This window comes from Condylura cristata, unplaced genomic scaffold (assembly GCF_000260355.1).
Source record: "Condylura cristata isolate star-nosed mole 26May11 unplaced genomic scaffold, ConCri1.0 scaffold00014, whole genome shotgun sequence".
Lineage (NCBI taxonomy): Eukaryota > Metazoa > Chordata > Mammalia > Eulipotyphla > Talpidae > Condylura > Condylura cristata.
In genome coordinates, this window is record NW_004567115.1 from 34,301,195 (window position 1) to 34,325,241 (window position 24,047).

The 24,047-nt window shown below is 37.8% G+C and overlaps 1 protein-coding gene across 1 annotated transcript in view; it reads left to right on the forward strand.

Annotated features, from left to right (window-relative positions):
• Window positions 1-333: 333 nt before the first annotated feature.
• The window catches only part of TMEM108 (transmembrane protein 108), a 210,557-nt gene continuing 186,843 nt past the window's right edge, over window positions 334-24,047 (forward strand). Inside the window, exon 1 of the mRNA XM_012724757.1 lies at window positions 334-379. The gene's annotated coding sequence lies outside the window, so the exon portion shown is untranslated. The remainder of the gene's footprint in view (window positions 380-24,047) is intronic.

A 24,047-nucleotide genomic window follows, 5' to 3' on the forward strand; every position in this document is an offset into this window, starting at 1 on the left:
GAATATAAATCATTCCTAGGGCAAGGTTGGAAATTGTTCTAAAGATGGTGGCACTTTTGTTACATGGGATACTGGCATGAGTGAGGTCCACCCCACTGACTGACCTGAAACAGAAATCAACTAATTGAACTTGACACATTATATACGTTAGGTCTATATATTAAGCACTTAGCCTGCTCTAACAAATTCACTTGAGCAGTGGCGTGGGACTTGACATTATGGATCCTTTGGCCTAATGCATTCATCTTTTTTCATCTTTGGCAGTTGGTGATTGATCGGTCTGGGGCAGACATGCAGGAGTGAGTGGTGAAAAGCTGCAGAGCTGATGGGCCTTGAGGATGTAAGTGCGTTTGAAGGCTCTCATACCCTTTCCTCCAGGGTAAGGCAAAGGCATTGTCTGCCATTGTTTTTCTGGTTTTACGACACCACTCTCTTGGAGTCATTGCAGTAGGGGTCCTCCATACCTTTAGTAATTCAGATACATTCAATTGGACAATTTTGAAGAGAAAATTATGACCAGGGGAGTAGGGTGGGATCTGTGCTTAGAATTATCTCAACACAGAAATTTTCAGTGACTTTGGGGTAGCATTTACATGGGAGGGGTGACCAGGCCTTCATGAAAAACATTTTAGAGAATGCATCTGGGCTTGTTGCCTTTTTCTTATAAACTCATTGTATTGTTAACTCTGCGCACTTATACTCCCCTCTCCCATCATGTTCTTCCTCTTCTGTCGATCACTTTGCTTAACCTTTTCATTAGGCACTTCTTAATCCACGGGGGAAGCAGCTTGCCAGAGAGTAGATGATTCCCAGTTTGTTGCATAATAGCACTAGCAAAGAAAGTGGTTCTACCTACTCTATTTTATTTTGCTTAGTGACACTGGAAGTCACAATGTCCTTTCACTCCTCATCTGTTTTCATGGATGTGGGCATTGTGAGCTTTATAACCGAAGCTGGTTTTACTGAAGACTTCTGAGGCCAGGAGGAGAAATTCATTGTTTAATGTGACCTTTTCAGGGTCCAGTTGGGTCCAGGAAAGGAGGAGGTAGAAAGGACATCATACATTTTCTGAGCTTTCTGGCTTCTAGAGTGTAAACAAAAAACCAGGCTCCTCGAACAGAATATTGTAATTAGTCCAAATGTAAGCAGAGCGAAAAGAAAAAGAGGAGGTAAAAAAAAAAAAGGTATGCTCTGAAAAACTAAGTGGTAGGTTGTCTTAAGCAGTGTGGTTCAATACTGTAGAACTCTTGCTGATGATGTCCCATTGCCCAGGAGTAGACAGAGGGCACCCAGAAAAGCTAATGTCCTTTGGCGCTCAAGTGGCTCACTAATGAGTACAATTTACAGAACAAAATAGACAATTAGGGGCTGTAGATCTCTGGAGATTCCCATAAGCATACATCATTACTGCTCTGGAGTGATGCATGTGCTTAGAAGGAAAGCACAGAAAGGTAACAACTGCAAGGCACACAGTGATCAGGGAGTCCAGGCGAGTTGCCTGACACAGACCACAGCTCAGAGCTTGGAGGTTGCTCATGAAAAGACCTTTCTCATAAAAGGAAAAGAGTCAGATTTTGTTACCTTTCCTCATTTTTTCTCCTGTAACTCTCGTATCTCTTTTATTTTTTAAATAATTAAAATGTACCGCATGCCCGGAATTGTTTCCATCTCATTCTTTAACTTTTGATTTGGCTTCTGAGCAGGAAGTTCTTTGTGGGGGGCTGTCTTTTGTTTGTAACATGTTTAGCAGTACTTCTGGCCCCTCTACCCACTAGATACCTGTCACCAACCCCCCACCAGCCATAATTTTGACAATCAGAAATGTCTCCAGACATGACCAGATGTACTTTGGGGTGGGGTGGGTGGGGTAGGGACCTCCCTTCCTTTAATCTTCTTCTGACTTCCTCTGAAACCACTTTATTCGTCTAACCTCATGGTGTTACACTTTCCTTCCTTGTAAAAAAGACAGCATTACTAACTGTCTCCTGAGAAAGTGATGCACATAATTGCATGTGACTACTTAGGGCTCTGTAGATGCTGAGAAACAATGTCTCTCAAGTTTCTAGGACCCAAGCCTCACTCATAATCCTTGTGATGGCAGTTAACTGAGGAACTGGGAGTTTGAAGAAAAGCAAAGGGTTAGTCATATAGGAAATGATGAGTAGTACTGGATTCTGATTTTATTTGAAGGCTTCATATTCTACATCATTACAAAGATACTTTGGATGAAGGAATTTTTTTTGGCTTTTGTTTTAGGTAAAAGGGAAGTGAAAAGGGCAGAATAAAAACTGTTTAGAAGAGCTGTCATAAATTGCTTTCGGTGGGCAGATCTTTTAAAGCGATTAGATCAAACTCTATTAACAAATGTATCCACCAAGAGAAGTCCATGGGGATTACAACTGAGATGGAAAAAGGCACAAAATGAAGAATGATGTAAAAATAAATTTAAAAATATAAAATTAAATTAAAAAACAAATGTATCCACCAAAAGAAAACTATTCCTTCAAGCACTGCTGATCCTAGAAAGAACAAATTTTGCAGGTAACACAATTGAGACCAGAGAATGTTTGGAGAAATCTGTTTTTATTCTAGAACTTTTACTTTCTATTCTCTTCTTTAGGGATATGGAAAAGTGGTTACCCTTTGAGTCATAAAATGTTTTAATATGGCATGTTCTTTTAATCCTCATCTAACTCTGTGTTGGAATAATGGAAAAGACCATAACCCTGACCTATACCTGAAGTAATTACATTATTGTAGTAGAAAGTTTCGATTTGAGTCCTAAGACAGGGTCATTTCAGGGATTAAACTATCTGGTCAGATCTGGCATCAGCCTTGCTGTGTTTATAGTCCCTGAAATTATTAGGCACACACACGTTATATGCTACTTGGTTCTAATGTGTGGAAAAGCCATCTATAACAGAGTTGTTTATATTGTTTTATATTTATTTGGTGGGTTTTAAACAACACTTGTATGAACATTTGAGACAGATTCCTTATACAAGAAAGACCACTTCACCATAGCTGAAAAGTGACAAGTAAAAGAATCTTTTCTTTAATAGAGGTAGGCTGGTGTTTAAATTTTGTTCTAGTGTTTGTCAGAATGTGGTCCTGCAATATCAGAATCACTGACATAGTTGTTTGAAATGTACGGTCCCTCATAAATTAGAGTCTCTGGGAATGGACCTAATTAATCTGTTTAAGCAAGACCTCTAAGTGATTTTGATCGACAATGAAGTTAGGGAATCACATTTCTGTTATGGTTTCTGATATGATAGTAAGTGTGTGTGGTTGGAAAAACATTAAGAAAGTAGTTTTCCAAGTGGTCACAAGGATATAAAATTTTCTTGTAATGACTTCTTGGATCTTGTTCCCAGACAATGGTTTAAACCTTTGTCCAAATACAGTAGCCTCTAGCTGCATGTCTATTTTTATTTAAATTAATTAAAATCAGAAATTCTGTTCAATTTTTCTGACCACATTCCAAGTGCCCTGTGATCTACATGTGGTTGGAGGCTACCATATTGGACTGTAAGGATGGAATATCTCTCTCATAGGAAGTCTCACTGCTTTACTATGTAAGGACCCTACTTGAAAGAAACCCACATTTATAGTGTTTGTCCATGCATTTAAAACAGAATTATGTTTTGGACTTCTTCATCCTCAGGATGTGAGTGTATCTTGCTGAACGTTTTACCTTTGCTGCAGCATCTGGTACAGAAAGTATCATGGGCCTGCCTGTCTCCCTGACATAATCAGGCATACTGCCTTTAAAATATTTGTCCTTTAATCTGAGACTAACGAGCTGTCTCTTTCCGTTTGGTCTCTCCATGCCCTGACCCTCTGTAGTAAGACTTGTTTGTACAGGAATTCTCTTTTGATATTGCCTAGGACTTAACAAAGAACTGGGAGAGGTAGCAAGATATTTTTCAACTACCTTTCTTCCAATACCCAGCATGCCTCAATGAAGGGATTCAGAAAAGGGTGTTAATTCACAAACTGAACTTCAGTGGTGTTCTCGCCTAAAGAATTAGTCTTTAAAGCTATTTTTTCAACAGACACATGAATAGTACAAATTTATTAAGTCCATTAGCAACACGGATGAATTTTCAGTTGATTTTCTGTGGCTATTAAGATTATTTGCTCACAAATTATCGTAATTGAACAAGTAAAAAGATGTAGGAAAATGGCACAATTTTTAAAAGTTAAATCTGACTGAACCCAAGATTGCCTTGTGTAGTCAAGGGAATGAAAATAAGGAATTTTTGTGTCAAGAATATTGCTGGAGGTGGGGGAAGGCAAGAGATGGAGCCTGAGATTGATCTGTGGACAGTGTCTGCTCAACTGATTCACTTCTGATGGGGTGCATTCCCTGTTTTCTTGCTGCCCTCCTGTCTTCAGTTTGCCTTTATCTCCTGCTTTTGTCTGCCCCAAATATTGGAGGGTGCCTTTGTCTGTCAACGGAATGTCAGTAGCATTTTATTAGAATAATTTATCATTATGTAACATTTTCCTGTTCCTCATAGGACATTGAGCACCCCTGGTCATTGAATGCCCTTATACTCTAATCAAGCCATTGTGCCAACCAGCACATCCCCCCTGCCCCACATTTCCACAATTTGATTGAGAATTTGGAGTCACTGACAGCTGGACAGATGAGTATGGATAAAGGAAAAGCAATTAGGATTGGAGAAGTTGCAGGGATTCTGAGGGGCTGACTCTTAATTTCTGTTATGACCTGACTTTTTCCCAGTGTTGGAGGTGCTTTGGGAGCATTTTATTTTATAGGGACCCAATAAAATCATATTTTGCCAATATAAAACTTGGTCTGTGCCTTGAAATCAGTCCAGATGGGGGTGGGGTTGATAATATGGGATGGAAAAACTTTCAGCACCACAAGAAGGTAGAGAATAAGCTTCCCACAGGATGCTGGATTTCATTCTTGACTCACTGAGGAGAAACCCTTTACAGTCTACCTGAGAGGAGATTGTTGTCATCTGCTTATGGCAGTGGCCTACAAGTAAAAAAAATGCAACAAGAACATTTTAAAAACAGCCAAAGGGTGATAGGATTTGCTTACAATTCCTTTCTTAAGATTCTAAATAATGACAAGATCACCCCTGAATATGTGAACTTCTGTGTTGGCTATTAGATGGGTGATCTGACGTTTAACAGCTCGTAAAGGGAAAACACTCCAACATCTTGTGTGGGACTCATACAAACATCTTTGACTATAAGAGCAAAAACTCATTCAAATTACTCTAAGAAATGAAAGACTTAAAGATGCATGAGAAAATAAAACGGTGTCAGTCATGTGACAAGTATGGGCAGAATCCCAGGGACTCATAAGCATGCAGACCTCATAGATACATAGCTGCACTAACAATGGTTGTCAGTCTATTCTAGTTCTCAGCTGTTAACATGGCTCATCATTTCCATTCTGTCCTTTCTCCTACATCTTTCTGTTCCAGTTTCCCTTATCCCCACATCTTTACTGTTGATGATCTGTATATGGACCAAAAAGAAAAAGGAGTATGATAGTTTGCAGTAACTACCACTGTATAGGTCAAAGCTCTTAGACCATGCAATCTCAGGGATATCAATGCCCTCTCTACATGCATACAGCTGTAGAGTTAGGGACACAGTAAAGAAGTGCTTTGGTAAATACTGTTGTCCTGGCAGTTTGTCTGGCAGGGTATAATGGTAATCTGATGGAACATGAGCCCTCTCCAATATAAGGACCCTGAGTTCTTTTTTCAATCCCAGGCCACCACTCTGTTCCCCCTTATCTTTTCCCTCCCCTCTCCTTCTCAATCTTAGAGCCCTAGGATGTTTGTTCAACTCTAGTAGTTTTTGAGAGTGTTTTTACATTGTTGAATTGTCTGTTATATGAGTACCCATATTTGTTATTATCATTCTGACTTTGCTGCATATTGTTGAAAATACCTGACTTTCATCCTTTCTTGTGGCTGTGTAATTTTCCATAGTATGTATGTACCACATCTTTTTGATACACTCATCCTTGAAGGGAATTTAGTCTGCCTCCATGTCCTAGCAATTGTAAATAATGTTGTAAATATTGTAGAGCAAATGGGTTTCTGTGGATAAATGCCTGAGAATGAGATTGCCACATCATATGGTATTTCTGTTTTTAATACTGTAAGGTAAGTCTAGATAGCTTTTCCTAATGCTTTCACCAGTTCACGTTCCCTCAACAGCATAAGGTTCCTTTGCCTCTACATCCTCTGCAGCACTTGTTCTTAACTTCTGGAACCAAATATAAGCAATATTTGTGGGTTATGTATGTAATGCAGAGTGAGGTTTTTACAAAACCTACGTGTCCAGTAGAAATTATAAAAAGGTCGAAATCCATTCTTTTGACACTGTTTCCCAGTGCAGAATGGTGAGGAAATTGCTTGACTAGATGAATGGGAAATGACTTTTTTTTACATGGATGTCTTATTTTTTGCATCTGTCAAATGTGATTCTTAGCCACAAATATATCCCTCAGAAATAGTGGCTAGGTGGCTGTCTAAATGTTGAAACACGTTTTGACATCTTTGACAGGTGTTCTTCAACAGCTGGCTTTGTAAGGTTCTAGTTCTAATAAAGAAAAATAACTTAATATTTTAAAAATAATTCCATATAGGTGTTGTCAATTTGGGGATTTCACCCTCACAAAGTAGACTAAAAATGTTTTATATAGGGTGTTTTATTCACTTACCCCTGATCTTGGAGAGTTAGTTTCATTTGAACCAATGATTGAGTGAGCCTTTACAAAGGAATCATTCTCATATTGTAGAAGAGTCTGTCCTTATATATGATTCTGTGTCAGGGAAAGAACAGTAGTCTCTGCTTCCTGGCTGCACAACAGCTGTGAGTGGGGCAATGTGTGGCACAAACAGCCCATGATTTCACTGACTTAATAAGAGCCTCCAGTAGCTGGTTCATGGTAGTGCCACATGCAGAGAATCAGTTAGTTTTTCCTTAGAGAGATACAGTTTTGTTTAAAGAGGAAAAAGCATAGATTGTTACTGAAGGGTGAAAGGTATCATCTCCCTCACCAGCTGCTGACTACTGACGTGAAAAGAACAGAGATGAATCATTGTTTCTCTTCTTACTTTGTCAAGACCCTTATCCCCTCTATTATATTTTTCAAAACGGAAGGAGGAGGTGAAATACAGAATTGTGTCCTATTTGTTCTTCTGAACAAGACTACTTGTATATAGTTAACCCCATGTTGTCAGGTTAAAATTTTCAATTTTAATTGTAAATACTAATCTTATAGTGTATAATTCAAATTTGTGGCTTTACTTTTTTTTTTTACAAAAATAAAACAAAATTATGTTTGTAATACAATCAGGAATTAATTTGCATTACCTCCATGAAGATTTACTGTAGCAATAGTAAAGACATCTGCTCTCAGATGAGACCCTGAATCCCTGAATCTTGGAATTTTGTTTTACCACAGACCACTCCCTGTAAGATTCCTGGGGATAAATTTGCATGAATGGCAAGGACTTTGGACACAAATACTTGTGGGTAGGGCTGAAGTGCCCAGCCCTGGTGAGCTTGTCCTCCATATGAGCCCCAAGAAGGTTGACTCATCCTTCACAGTCCTTTCCCTCCTGAGCCTATCATTAAAATCTGGTCTTTGCCTTTCAAAGAAGAAAACTTATTCTTGTTGTAGTATATATCTTCAAGTAGACCTGTTTGCATACAGAGGCTTCACGGAGAATGCACAAGACAGACAGTAGCATACCTTCCTTAATTATCAAAGCTGTCCTCTGGCCAGTTGAGACCATAGTATGTGGGATGGTCCTGTGAGTGTGGTATTTCCCTCCTGTGTTCTCTCTTCAGCCAAAGCTTTCCACATAGGTCCATCATACCTGCTTGCTCGTAAGGTTATTGACTGTGATAATTACAGAGCTGGTTACATCAGTTCTTAGATAGCCATCCTCTAACAGCCACTTTACATCTCCTCTAACCACATCTTTCTTTGATAAGACTGTAGTACTCCAGTCCTATCAGAAAGCACCTAGAAATACATTCTCCTTCCATCTGTGATTGTGAAAATAATGTACATAGGCATATGAACATGTCCTGGCATATCCATGCATATTAGAAGTTTAAAGCGCCTTCAAGGCCACTCTATTCAACCTTGAGCATAGATTCATTTTCTCAGCATTCTTTTCCCCTCTCATGTAAAATGATACTTATCACAGAGAGCAAGTGCTATAACTCTGGTTCTCTCTGTGAAGTATATGCCTCTTGAGCAGTTTTTCAAGTCCCAACCAGCATTTTATTCCAAACATCATTTAATACAATGCAAAATGACATTGTATGAGCAAAACTTTGGTGTTCATTTAAGCGGACTCTGCCCTAAATTGATTCTCAATTATAACATGTTTAGCATGAATAAACCTGCCAGTGTTCTCAAATAGTGGTGATGCTTTACTGGCAGTGCTGCCTTTCTCTGATTGTGGAGCTGAACGCTTATCATTGTTTCTTTTGTCCATCCTATTTAAAATGTGGTTTTCTGTATCTTGCTCAAACCCTACATTAGGTGCCTAAGTTTGGTGTCTTGAAACTCAGCCTGTTCTCCTCCATTTTCTTACTGTTTTATGCACAAAATAAGACTTTAATTTTTTTCTACTTGTATTACTTTGCTGGTTTGCTCAATGGGCTTTTTTATTATTAACATGAACAGTAATTTCATATGTGTGTGTGGTTCTCAACTTTGTATTTTTTTTCCTCATAAATTAATTGTGAGAGACATAAATACATCTGTTTGGATTCTTCTGCATTCCTTGATTATTTATCTATATCACTAATTAGACTCTTGCTAGTTGTCTAAATTATGTGCTTTTTGTCTCTTTTTACCTGAGGTTTTTGAGGGAAATACTTAAAATATTTAAAAGAAGGAGACATTGCAATATATTATTCTTTCTAGACCCCAGTTTTGGAAAAGAGTTAGGCAAATAAAAGCTTCCCCCACCCACAACACACATGCTGTTTTCCTTTCCATGAGTACTGATGGAGAGGCAGTACCCACATTTGAATGTGTGTTTTTTTTTTTTAAGATTTATTTATTTGTACATACAGAACTGGGGTACAGACCAGAGGCTCAGGGGCGGTGAGAGGCTTCACCAGAGACAGAGTGGGAAGCAGAACAGGCATATCGACTAAGTACACTGCTGAGGGGAGCAGTGGGCGGGTCAGAAGAGGTCTGCCGCGCCATGTGGTCACCTCCGGGGCACGCGCCGTGTGGTCACCTCCGGGGCAGGCGGGAATCGAACTCATGCGGAAGTGGCTTTAGCTTCCCAGTGCTGTGCTTTAACCCGTTGCGCCACCAGGGAGGGCCTGAATGTGTTTTTGAAGAGAAGAAAAGAGGGATGAGAACAATAAACTTTGAGACTATGTTGCACTAAGTTGCTTATTAATCGTCCTCTTCCTCCTGAAGAGAATAGGATCTCATCCACCTGTCTGTCCTACAAAAATATTCATAGTTAAAGGAAGCAAAAAATACAACCTCTGTGCAAGTTGGAGTTTTAACTTTTGATTTTTTTTTCTAATATGACCATCAGTATAAACAAAACAAGTGGAGCCAGTGATGTATAACAACTTAAGTGTTTGACTCTTTTGTTAATGTACATTGAGTCAGATATTCTACCTCACCTTCATTTTATAATAAAGCTCTAAATCTCCTGCCTCATGGATAATCAAACTTTTCTATTCTACAAGCTCTCCCTTGTTCCCTCAGAATTTAAGAAAAGCTGGTGGTGATGGGGCACTGCCTAGGAAGGACAGCAGCCCCTCTGAAGGGTTGCCACGAAGAAAGAGAAAGGACTTACATCTTGTTCTACCTTCAAAATTGCTGTGGTAGTTAGATGGATTCTCTGCCACTCTATCCATCTGGGGTTCAGTTCTTGCCTTTAGTTCAGCTGCAAGATATGCAGCTAAGTGTTGTGGGTTTTTTCTTCTCCAGGGTGGTAAAGATTAGGGAAGAAATGTTCCAAAGAACTGAGAAACCCCAAAAGAAGAGACCAAGAGGTTCCATGAGCAAAATCCTATTTCACAGTTCTGTTCCATGTTTCCCTGGAGCTTTGCTTCCTTGGGTATCAGAGTTGGAGGCCACATTTTGAGACTGGAAATTTGTCACTTATTGGACTATTTTTTCATTAATTACATTTCTTCACCCCCGCAGACAAGACCTCCATCAGCATGGACGACCCTTGCACTTCTCTAACATTCTTTATATTGCCTGCACTATGGGAGGCACATGAGGAACCTGTCATACGGGAAATTCATTGTGTTATTCATCTTGGTCATCTCTTATTCATTACCGTTACCTTCACTATGATTCCTCTCTTTTTATTCAGTAATCACTTGCTTAGTTTTCCTTAGAGTAACATTTGTTTTTCTGTAAAGGTCAAATTCTGTGACAGGGTTGATTTGGCCACATGTGACTTTGTGTTGAACTAAATTTTGCCTTTTCTTCTTTTTTGCCTTTTCTTCTTTTTAACCTTGCAAAGAACCTGCAAGCTCAAAAACATGAGCCCTTTTTTTTTGGTTTCTTTCCCCTTCACTGCCAGGAAATAGAAGTGGCCTATGTTGTTTTCTTTCAGGTCTCGCTAAAGCATTAGTGTGGCTGCAGAGAATCACCTCTTTGTATTGTGCAATCTGATAATCAAGAGTCATCCCAATGCCTCATACTCAATAACTTACATTGTTACTCAATTTCTTTATCACACTGTTGAAGTCAGTTTTTTCATTCAAGCATTTTATTCCTTTGTCCTACTTGTTTAATTTTTTCCCCCAGCCAGACCCCCTTTTCTCTTTGAAGGGCAGGGACAAGACCTAATTCTCATGTATTCTTGGTCACCCTGTAGACCAAGCAAATTAGGTGAGCCATAAATGTTTTAACCTAATTAAACCCAATTTATGGAATTCAACAGAAAGAAATGACCTTCATATATTTGCATCTAACAATACCCTAAGAGATCATCTGGCTTACTACCTCATTTTTGGATGGATTTATTGATTCAATTCTTTTTTTAAAATTTATTTATTCATACAGAATGGGGGTATAAGCCAGGGGTGCAGGGGCAGTGAGAGGCCTCACCAAAGAAAAGAGTGGGGAGCAGAACAGGTAGATCGGTGAAGTACACTGCTGAAGGGAGCAGCGGGCTGGTCAGGAGAGGTCTGCCATACCATGTGGGTCACCTCCGGGCTTGGGGATCGAACTCACACTGAAGCTGCTGCAGCTAGCTTGCAGTGCTACATCCTGTTGCGCCACCAGGGAGGGCCCGATTCAATTATTTCTTAATTCCCCTCTCCATCCTTCCCACTATTTTGTGCCAAGCATTGTATAAGAGATCAGGAACTCTTATGGTGAATAGTTAGACATGGATTTACCATCAAATGGAGAGGCTATACAATGAATAAATACTTTGAGTATATAAAATAATAAAAAAAAAAATCTTGAGAGCAGTAAGTACTGAGAGCTACAAAAACCCATGATGGGAAGCTGCCTTCTAGTCCAAGGGAGCTTTTGTAAAGACGTGATTTTTTTTTGTTTAATTTTTAAATTTATTTTTTAAATATATTCATTATATCATTCTTCATTTTTGTACACTGTATAGTTTCCTTATGAAATTTCTACCACCAGCTCACTCATACACCGTCACCATCATATCTGTGCTCTTCCTACCCTTGTCCTGGTCTTCTCTCTCCTCCTCTCCTGATGGTTTTATTGTTACTTCATTGTACTATTTTTCTGATTCCTTTTTCATTTTCTCTGCATTCCTCCTATAAGTGAGACCATTTGATATTTTTCTTTTTCTTTGTGGCTTATTTTGCTGAGCATAATCCCTTCCAGCTCCATCCATGTTACTGCAAAATGGCATGAGTTTATCCTTTTTGATTTCTGAGTAATATTCCATTGTGTAAATATACCATACCTTCTTAAAGACATGATTTTTAAACTGAGTTTTATCAACCTGGTGAAGGTATGTCAATAATTACTGTGTAGCAGAGCTTGTCACATAATCCAGATGTACACTTTGCCCTGGATTCATTCCTTTGAATTTCATGAGACTCCTGTGAAAACACTACTTAAAGTGCTGTAATCTTTGTGAATTTAATCAGGTCTCATGATTAGCTATTACATAAATAATTTATATTTTGATAATGCACCTACTACACATATTTTGATAATAAGAAAAGCTTATATATTTTTTCTACCTTGCCACTTGCCACTATAAGCTCATAACCCCAGCTGTTGTGTCTGAGAGACTGAAGATTCGTGGTTCCTTGGCCAGGGCAGCCCTTCAGGAGCTCCTTAGTAAAGGGCTTATCAAGTTAGTTTCAAAGCACAGAGCGCAAGTAATTTACACCAGAAACACCAAGGGTGAAGATGCTCCCGCTGCTGGCGAAGATGCATAAGCAGGTCCCACCAAATGTACATTTTGAAAAATAAAACTTTATTAAGTCAAAAAAAAAATGATGTTTTAGTAACTTACTCCTTCTAGGGTAGTTATTGGCTCCCCTTCACTAATGTGCCTTAACTCTGTGATAGTTTGTCCTTCATAAGTCTAAGTTTTTTACTGTTTTGGCTAGCTCATTGGGGTTTTCTTTTGAACCATGTTCTACAAAATGGTTTAAAAAAATAGTCTCAAGATTTATAGAAATTGACAGTGGTCAAAGGTTAAATGATGAATAAGTAAGGACTTTAATAAAAATTTACAATATACTTTGGAGGCCCTCTGAGATGAATCTGGAGATTAGAAAATAGAAAGGAATCTTTTTGCTATTTTTTTTTTATTTTCTTAATAGTTGCAAACCTATCAGCACCTCGCAACTGGCAAAAACTAAACAGAATGCCTCTTTACATATTTGCTCACAAATTATTCATGTTATATGTGTGGGAAGGAGCAGGGCAGTGGAGAAGAAATCCTGGATAAGAGAGATATTACATTAGAAGGAAGCCCACTTACCTTGTAGATGCAGTGGATATTCTTGTACAGATAGTCATGTGTTTGAAAAAATCATTCTGCATTAGTTTGTAGGCAACCAACAGTAGACACAGAGAATGTTGAGTTGTTCAAATCACATAACTGATTAATGTATTCTCAAACTCTCAAATTGCAAATATTTTACAAAAAGACTATTTCTGGTGGTACTGGTTGCATTAGATTCTCAAAGTGGTTTCTAGTCATACAAGGATTATGAAAATGTGTTCTAACAGAAAATACTAATTGAAAAATGTTTGGAGCGATAGAATTCTATGTGTCATGACAATCAGGAGCTTTAAAATTGCTCTTTTGTAATATACAAGCTTATGTATAAGCAAGGCTTAAAGATATTACTACTGGAAAATATTTAGAGCATGCTTGTCATAAATATCACTAACATGCAAATAGAAACAAACACATTACCAGTGATTATAAAGTCAGACTTAAAGTATTGATAAGAGTTGATAAAAGTACTGCTTGATTACCTCTATGTTTTTAGTGTTTTTTGGAGGACAACTTGGCAGGATACATAAAAATGTCAAAAGGCATACACTTTGGCCTAACAAATCAACTTCTAGGCCAGGAGAAGTCAGCTGAACAGCTACTAATAGATGCATGCACTGAGATACCCATTGTAGGTTTGTGTTTGATAAGAAAATACTAGAAGTGAACTGTTCTAGTTCAAAGACTACCTGCCTGTGTCTATATAGGTGTTTCTTTTCACAATTTTCGCACACCTTTTCCTTTTCAAATCAGCAGCTTTTTGCCCTCCTTTCTCCTTTCCCTAAAACACCTGTCCTTTTTAAAATGTTAAAAGAAAAAAATTATAGAAATGACCTAAATATCTGTTTAATAGCAGACTTGCTAAATAATAGTACACATCTGTGGAATACTATATAGCTATTGAAAACCAAATAATACTTCTTTGCTTTATGAAAAGGTTTCCATAATATATTAGTAAGCTAAAGCAATTGTGACACAGAACAACATATGAAGCCATTAATACAAATTGTTTGTAAATGTACATATATATATGTACATATATATGCATGAGGGATATACAGCATAATATTTGCAGTATTTTTTTCCAAGTGATTTTCATTTTCTGGTATTTTGCTGTGTAATTTCACTATTAATACAAATAATATATCTTGAAATATTGCCCCTATTGAGCAAGTGTTTATGACATCATTAAATATGGCCATGCATTAAATGGACAAAACTGGACAATGTTTCTGTTCAACATCTATTAAATTAGTTCAGCTGTATAGCCACCATGACAGTAGCTGACAGGATTGCAAAGGAGTGTCTTTTGTTCCTATGAACTTAATGGCTAGAATATTTTGAAGACAATATGGTATCTAATAGGTGTGAGTTCTGTGGCATGTAATATGTAGGAGTGTTTTTTTTGGTTGCATGTGTGTTCAAATTTATCATTTTACCTTGAGTGTTCACCCAAATCTGAAAGGAAAATCAATGTCTGCTTCACACTGAAAGCGTTTTTCTACAATTTTATAGTTCTGACCCATTTAAGTGAGTGTTGGCATTATTTTTAAAAGGAACTAGCAATCTCCTTCATTGACAATCCATTAGGTATCCTAAACATCTGCAATTTAAATCTGGTATTAAGGGCAATGAGTCATTTTTCCATCGCAGAGCTGGAAAGTCAAGAGAATGCATTTTCTAGAACAAAAGGTCACATTTTGCAAATAAAATTAGTGCTTAGTCATTTCTTAAGTCAGCTATTTTGACATGAATGTTTTCTTCTAACATTATATTTTTTGGCATTATAAAATTGCAGTCTCTTGACCCAGTGCATAAACAATAGCCAGGAAACCTTTTAAGAGTTTTTGATAATTTCATTAATGCCCTATTATCTGCTCCTTACTTAAAGCTATTTTAATTTTCAGTAAGCTCTGAGAATAGCCACATGAATTTGCAGCTGCTAATAAATATTCTTTTGGGTAAGAAGGATAGGAACCTATGACCTAAAGAATCAGAGTTTAAAAGATAAGATTTAAAGGAAGTTGGTTCATGAATTTAAATCTTTAACGAAACCTGCCTTTCATATTCCGCTTTTAGTTTTATCAGGAGTGTGTGCTACAGCAAATCTTTGGAAACATACTTTAACTCAGAATATACATACCACCTTAGTAACTTGAAGTAAATTTCATATAAAACTAACTTTCACAGAATTGACTTTCTGTTTAAAATCCAGTGACATTATTTAATGTCAGTTCATTTCCACAAAGATATCAAGCCCCTGTAAATCAAGAGAGAATGAGGGGACTTTTTGAGAACTTATTGCCAGTTGTTCCAGACTTTTAGACTTACTGAAAGTCATAACTTAGTTTGTGTTTTTCCTCTTTTGGCCTGTATGTGGATGAGTAGAATGATGACATTCACCAGGTTGTGGTTTTGTCAAGTGAGCAGATCAGTGGAGAGAGGGAGATCAGGGTGCATTTCCTCCCCTCTCTGGAAGGCAGTAGTTACAATTAGTTGTGGCATTTAAACTGGTTAGGGAGGGGAGGCAATTGAGGGACAGTGAAAAGTGGTAGGACTGATGGTTTGCAGAACTCACTGGAGTCCCTGCAGTTTGTCTTACTGAAGTTGGAGTAACAAATGCGCGAAACTGACAGTGAGGAGATGGTGGTGAGATGAACTTCAATCAAGAATTGGTCTGGTTTGGAAGTTAGGGTGGAGGACAATGACCAAGAAGACAGCATGTTGGAAGAATCATCTCTGTGGATGCTGGGTTCGTGAGAATTGCATCCCCAGGGAGCCAGGAACTCAGCTCTCCCAAGAATAAGGGGGAATTTGATTTAGTATGATGCAGAACTCTATGTTTTTAAAGATGGAGAGGAAGAACAGTAGTCCAGATGTATAAAATGAAGCATTTAGAACATCCACTCTAGTAAACCCTGTAGCTTAAGAAATGTGGAGAGAAAATAGCTACCACTTGAGATGGCTAGGTGTGGGGGAGTCGTATCCTGAGGGAACAGCAAGCTTGCAGTTAGAATAGGAAAGTGGGGGACCAAGGAAATAGGGGATCTTGCTGATGGCTGCCTCTGCTTCCAGTGGGCACAGGAAAAGGGCTTCAGGAACCAGAAAGGGGTGGGAGATAGGGTCACAGAAAGGAATATAAGGGTCATGTAGATATAAAATGGTGGAACAGGAAATGACTTGGGAATCCTGGTCTCATTTTGTTAGTTATTAGCAGGGATAAAAAGTGTGATGAACTTAATCCTGATAATTCCCAAGACTATGAATGAGAGGAGGCCAGTGTGGGTATTGAACGCCTAATGTTATGAGACTCCAAGCAGACTTCTGCTTGAAGGAACCACCTTTTGAACTCCAGTCAGAGACGGGGCTTTCTTAATTCCAAACATAGAGGGAAGTAAAAAGAGCTTTAGAGAATTATGGAGCCCTCTCTTGCTGTATTCAATTTTGTGAATCATTTGACTTATTTTACCTCATGGACATCGCCTTTCATTGTGCCATCTTTCGGCTGATTACTTTGTGCTTGACATAGAGCTCCTCCTCCTTGCTTCCTCCCCATTTACTCATTTGTCTTGCCTAGTCTGGACAGATGAAAACTGCAGTGCATGCCGGTGTGTGGAGAGAGTACCTGCCATGTGCCCTGTACGGCTCTGCTGAGTTGAGATACTGCTGTAGAAAGGTGTTTGGTCTAAAACAAGGGGTAACGTCTACCAAGCTGAGACATTCCACTCTATCTTCTAGGCAATCTAAAAAGGATCCCTGTAGTATCACCTAAATTAAACTAAATGTATGGATTGGCCTATACGTGATCTATTTGGGGAGAAATTAGTTCATGTTTAACTCTTCGTAACAATAGATTTAAAATTCAGAATGAACTTGAGAAGTCCTATTGTCTTCATCTATACTCATAAGAAACCAGGGAAGATTTGCCAAAAGGACCTCATTTAAATTCCATTCCCTCTGTATGGAATCCTGCTACCTAGAATTATCATACAGAAATGACATTTCATGAAACATTTTGTTGTTTTAACATTTCTCTTCTAAATGCCTACTGTATGTAAGGGAACTTCCCAGATAAGAGTCAAATTTTTTAAATGAAGGGAACAAATGTGAATATAAAGGTTGGTTGGAGAAGTAAACCCTTTTTTCTTGTGAAAAATTGCAACATGTAGTTGAGATTTTAGAGATGGACTGTAAAGCAGGAGAAATATGATGAAATCACATATCTTCCTTTTTTACAAAGAAATCTGTCCTGCAAATCACTTACATGGTATATAAGTAATAAACATATCCAGAGTCCACTTATTGGCATTTTCCTCCAACATTTCAGTGTCACTTATGTGTCAGTAACAAAGTCACAATCACGGTGCAGTCCCTGCAAGGTCCTGAAAGTCCTGTGACAACAAAGTGAAATCAAATGCCTGCCAGGCTATAAACTTTTGGAAGGCTGTATCATACCACTTGTGACTTACATAATAAGTTGGTATATTTCCTCATCCTTTAGGGTGTCCTAGATGCCAAGCCACAGTATTTTATATTCAATGCTTATTTGTTGAACCAATTAAGTTGCTGCAAATGCGTATTTTTATACTGTGTATCCTTTTTCTAATTTTATGGATGCAAGCAGTCCAAATGCTTTGAGTGTATATATGCACAACTATCTACATTTGGAAGTAGATGCACACACACACACACATACACACAGGCCTTGTATATGCAAAGAGACAGCTTGGCTCTTAGCTAACATCATTTTCAACTAGCCAGAATGTTGAACTTCCTAACTAAAGTAGGTGCAGTAAACTTACTATAAATTTATTTTCCAGTTTCCCATCTTTTACCTTAAAGAGGAAGCAACCATGTCTTAGGAAATAACAAAATCAATGCCCCAGAAAGAGAACACAGCATATTGTTTTCTAGTGGCTTTGAGCCTAGTCTGGTCTAGTTTTGACATTTTAAAACACTAATTAGTGTAGAAGGAACTCAGTTCTTTGCATGTTTGGAAAACAAGCCCTTTTTTCCTGAAAAAATAAATAAATAAATAAATAAAAGGACTTCAGTGTAGGTGCATATTCCTTAATTAAGAGCCTCTATGATATACTTAAAAATTATGCATCTTATTTGTAACAAGTTATTTTGTTCATAATGAGGCCATTTAAATGTCCATATGGCATTCATGTAGTTATGAATATTTCTATGGAGTATTGTAGGAATAAAAATATTTTAAAATGTAACTGCAAAACCAGCATATGTGTATTTCTATGTACTTCAGCTGCTCTGAAGTCATAAAGTGGGTGGGATCGTACATTTGAACTTTCCTGTGTAATTGTAGGGTTATTAATGCTTGGAAGTTTTGGTTCTGTACATTAGATTGTTCTGGTGCTTCGTCTACAATGGGTAAATATATTCTCTAAGTTATGTGTAAGTATTCAAAACAACCATAATAGCTAGTTAAAGCTACTCATTTTTACTTCATTAGTCTCTGTTTTTACTATGATCATAATTCTTCCCATGCACTGTACCTCCTTACTTTACTGTTCAGCAGCACAAACATAAGATTCTTCACTGGATTTTTTGACTCATCTCTTCTGTGAAGTAGGGACTTCGCTGGAGTTTGAAATTTCATTGTTATGACCCTGAGACATCCATTGATTTCATTTCTTTTCCCATCTGTAGTGTTTTGCATGACTGGTGATAGAATGACCCCTTCAGTCTGTTCTGTATTCCCAAATTACTTTTCTAGTATTTCGTTTATTTAGAGTTTATATTTTATACTATTCTTTTTATAATGGATTTTGAATGATTTACAAAAAAAAATTAGTTAAATTTTATGATTGGGCATGAAGAAAGAAAAAATGCAAAGTAATGAAAATAGAACCTTGACTGAAACTAAGAAAATCACAGTTCAGACACTGAGACTCTGGCCTTAGTGAGTGCACAAGTGTAGCTTTGGCTCTTACAAAGGGATCTTTGCTCCATTTTATTGTATCCTTAGTATAATAACAAACCACTTAACTCCCTGCTTCTATAGCTTGATCAGTGTTTTTTTTTTTAACTTGAAAGAACTCATTTATCATACAAAAAAATAGTAATTTTATATGTAAAATGTAAAAATTAAAATATGTACCTCTTATTCACCCTCTGCCTAACTTAAAGAAAAAAGAACATTATTACTTTCTTTAAAGTTCCTCATGTACCCCCTTTCCAATTTCCAATTCCCTCTCTCCCTACCAGACATAACTAGTCTCCTAAATTCTGCAGTTATTGCATACTGTTTTTTTTTTTTCATTTTAATATCTATTTACTTATCCCTGAAACAAAAAAGGAAAGACTAATATGTGTGTGTGTGTGTTAAAGATTTATTTATTTATGTTTACAGAATTGGGGTATAGGTCAGAGGTATGGTAGGTGAGAGGATTCATGAGAGACAGAGTGGGGAGCAGAACAGGCGGATCTACTGAGATACACTGCTGAGGCAGGTCAGGAAAGGTCTGCTGCACCATGTGGGTCAGCTCTCTGGTGGGGAATCGAACTTGTGCTGCAGTGGCTTCAGGAGGCCGCTCACAACTGTGAGGTCAAATATTGACAGACCATGTACTATACTTGCCTGGCTGCCTGGCGTGGTAGAAGGAGAAGTCATAAAGGAGGGAAGTCAGAGCCCAGAATGGAATACATGGATCCTCACTATTTCCACCTAATGAGGAGGCTGATGGAGGAGTACCATGAGGTGACAGATTGTAAATAAAAGGATTTGTACTGAACTGAACCTTAAGTTCCTAAGAAAAACAGACCTGACTTGATCGTAATCAGTCTAAATAAACAAATCCTACAGTTGCATGTTGCCTCAGACATTTCCTCACATCATTGCTGAAATAAAGGGAAGCCCTGAAAGAGTAAGGTTATTGCCCTTCTTAACTAACCTAACTTGTACCCATATACCTGTATATATTGTCTGGAATTTGTCAACATATAATATGCTAATTTTACAAAACATGACAAGTTTCCATCCTTCAGAACAATAGTTTTCTCTTTGATGATATCCTGCACCATCTACCTTCATTTTGTCTTTCTAAATTTGTTTTCCTCCAAATGCCCACTAGTTTTCTTTTCCCCGTTTTTTTCAGTACCACCCATCATATGTCATGAAGTGCTCCTCTCTGAGGGCACCAAGTAATGCCACAGGTATAATAACTAGTGTAGGTCATTGTTAATGGCCTCACCACTCTTTTCATAAGCCCTAACACCCTCATAGGCACCTCTAATGACCAGTGCATATGTGACATTGTGTCTTGTCTTCTAGGAGGCCTGCTATCTTGGGACAACAGAACTTACAGAGATGACGGGTGAACACATAGTGCAAGACAGGCTTCACCAAGATGCCAGTCATCTCTGTTAAGTGGTCTGACCTGGGTAGGTACAGAACTGTGGCAGATCTGCTACCAGGGCCTCCCTCTCCTCACTGCTTGTGGGCAGTGAGCTGCAGAAGTTAAATGTACAGTGGATTCTCTCTGGGAAATACTTAGGATGCAACTTAAGAAGAAGTGCTATGAATATAGATAGAAAAAAGATAATAAACCCTGAAGAATGTTTATTAAGTAGAGCACATGATTTAAATTTCATTATAACATTTCATTACAAGGACTAATTCTCTGTAACAAAGCAATGTCCAAATCCTGGCAGACAAGCCACAGAAAAAGCTTTTTTGTTGATCTGAGAACAATAAACTCAGCAATAAATGCTTTCTCCAATTCTTGTTCACTTCGTAGCATTTTTTCATTAGAAATGGATTGTATTCTGAGTTGGAGGGATGGGTACAGGGCAGCCAGGTACTGCAGCAACTCCGAGTATTCTGACATTCTTTAAAAAAAAGTAACAAAATTCAACATTTATCACTCAGAGGGAGCTCACATTGAGGAGAGGGGGACACTGGGCACCAGCCAGTACAGCTCTGATCTCCTTGAAGTTCCTAGTGCAGAATTTAAATCTCTCCATTGTTATCTGTGTCTTATATGCAATGCCTAATATGCAAAAGGTACTCCATAAGAATTCACTTTTTTTGTTACTGCAAGAAGCAATGAGCAAATAAACTCTCAAAATACTTAAATTTTCATTAGAAAAAATCCAGTATTGTTTGAGAAGTTTAATAAATAAGCAGTGACTTGATGAAATCTTTTTCTAACATAGTCATCATTTTCAATGTTTAAAAAAAGACAACCACTAAAAAGCTGCTAACTTGCCATCTAATCTCTCTCTTTTTTTTAAACATTTATTTATTTACACATAGAGAACTGGAATACAGGCCTGAGGTACAGGGGTGGTGAGAGGATTCACCAGAGACAGCGTGGGGAACACAACAGGCCAACTGATGAAGTACACTGCTGAGGGGAGCAGCAGGCAGGTCAGGAGAGGTCTGCTGCCCCATGTGGGTCACCTCCGGGGCGGGGATCGAATTCAGACTGAAGCGGCTGCAGCTAGCTTGCAGTGCTGCATCCTAACCTTTTGCGCCACCAGGAAGGGCCCTGTCATCTATTCTTTTATTATGAAAGATACAGTTACTTCAGGAATGTATCATATATGTTTAGTACTACCAGAAAACCATGAAAATACTTAAATATTTTCTGTGGCTTCTTTCAAGATGTTCTCTCTGACTTTGATTTTCTGCAATATGCATAAGATAGTTTTTCGGCATTTACCCTAGTTGATGTTCTCTAAACTTTATGGATGTGGATGGGTATCTGTTGTTAATTTAAGGAAATTTCTATCTTTTCTGTTCTTTTCTCTCTTCTTTTGATATCCCCACTCATAGTTCTTGGGTATTCTATTCTTTGTGTTTCCCTAGAGACTTTCTTAAAAGAGGTATGAGACATGCGGTTCTTTCAGTGTACTCACTGAAAAGAACTGGTTTTAAAACACCAATTGGTGTTTTAAAATATGAGGAGAGAAGAAGGGGGAACCTTTAGTCTTATGGTTAGGTTTCAGGTTTTTTGTTAGCCAATAGTTGTGATTTGTGAGTTTTACAAGTTTACTTCAGATTGTCTCCCCTTTCCCTTAAATGTGACAGGCAGACTGGAGGCCACTGAAGTTAGATATTCCCTTTCCCTAGTTGAGGCCTCGTGTGGGCTGGAATTGAGAACTTTCCATGTCCCAAGTTGCTTAGGATCTGTAAATTATAGCAGGTCCGCAAATAATGTCATATCATTATAATGTAGATGAGAAAAAAAAATCCATATGTTATGTGAGGAACTGCTTGCTTATATTTGGCTTAAAGTTGCAGTTTCCAAGAACCTATCAAGGATGTTAAATGAGGACTTAACTGTATTTTCTCTTGAGGACAAGCCTTGTTGAGAACAGAAAGTTCTAGAGCTTTCAGAAGGGTTATTTTTCCCCCTCCCTCTACAGGAAGCAGAAGGGAATTTTTTCTCTGACCCTTACTGTGGGGAGGATTGGTAGATAAATTTACAGGAGTGTGCTGCCTTCTCCTGCCCAAGACTTCCCTCCAGGAGGTTTGAACAACACTCACACTTATCCACACTGAGCCTCTAGCAATTGTCAATTACAATCTTGCTTGTCTTGGTCCAGTACTAGTTTCTGAGGTGGTTTCTGTTCTGTTCTATGTGGCATCTTTTCATCTGTAATTTAGAGAACAGTTGGAACTGTAACTTTACTTTTCTGACAGATCTAATAACAGTTGTCGATTTTCAGTTAACATTTTTCCTGAGAGGATGGGAGTGTTATTTTCTATGCTCCTCATATGCTGACCAGAAACCCAAAAGCTCAATTTAAGAATTTCCACAGGAGGAAATAAACCAGTATTTTAAGACCCGTTACAAAATCCAAATCAAAGCTAGTATCATTTTTTTTTGAAAGAATACTTAATCCTATATTGCCAGATAACATACTTTCTAAGCAGACCTTTAGGTGAATCCTGATTATATTTATAAAAGGAATTCCAGCAAATGGAATGAGGCCATTATGAATAAGAATGATGATTGAAATTGATACATATTTATTGTTCTGATAGTGACGCTGCTAAAAATGACTCTCAAGTAAAATATAATAAAGACATCAAAATAATTATAGGATGAGTTATTTTGGTTAGGAGAAATATGTTTACTTCAGAATTAAGCTGAAAACTACTTGAGCTTTAAGTCTTAATATCTAAAATGATTAAGACTCTCACAGGTTCATAGAATCTTAACTCCTGCAAATCAAAGACTATGTCAAATGCAGAAAAAAGTGTACACTTCCAAAATTTATTCCACAAAGTTATTTACTCCTATTTTTTTGCCAAATGCCCACATATGTTTGGTTCATTTTTTGTAAGCCACTTTTTAAAAATTAAGAGGTTCTTTGAGCTTCACATACCACCAGCTCTAAATTAGAGTTCTAAATTAGAGAACTTAGGAAATGTTTTCCACAGTGACTGAGCAATTTTCTATTCCCACCAGCAGTTCTAACATCTCCACAAGGGTTCTAACTTCTCCACATTCTTGCCAATACTTGTTAATACTTGACTTTTTTATTTTAGCTGTCCTAATGGGTGTAGTTTTGATTTAAAATTTCTTAATGACTAATGATGTTCCTTTATGGTGTTCTTGTTACAATTAGACACGTAAATTCAGAACTTAAGAGCAAAGAAGATGCACAATTAATTTTGACTGGGCTTAAGTGAGAGAAATATTTTGAATTTTGTGGTCATTGAATAATACTAGTGCTTTGCTCAGCCTCATTCCATGCCACTTCATTCCACAGAGAATATTCTTCCTGAGTACCTATGTGGCAGTCACTTTGCGAGTTCATAAGTAGATCAAACACAGGCCTGTCCTCTGGTTGCTTATATATGAATAGCCTTATTCAAATCACCCTTATGAAATGGCATGTGAGTAAATCAAAACAGAATGTGTATGGTTCCTCCTGCCCTTTTTTTTTTCTTTTTTGTCTCATGTTTCCTCTTTATTTCATTCGCTTATCCATAGTAGATTGCCAACTATTAGCTGACTAGATAAGTAATTTGCAAGAATCTAGAGCTTCACT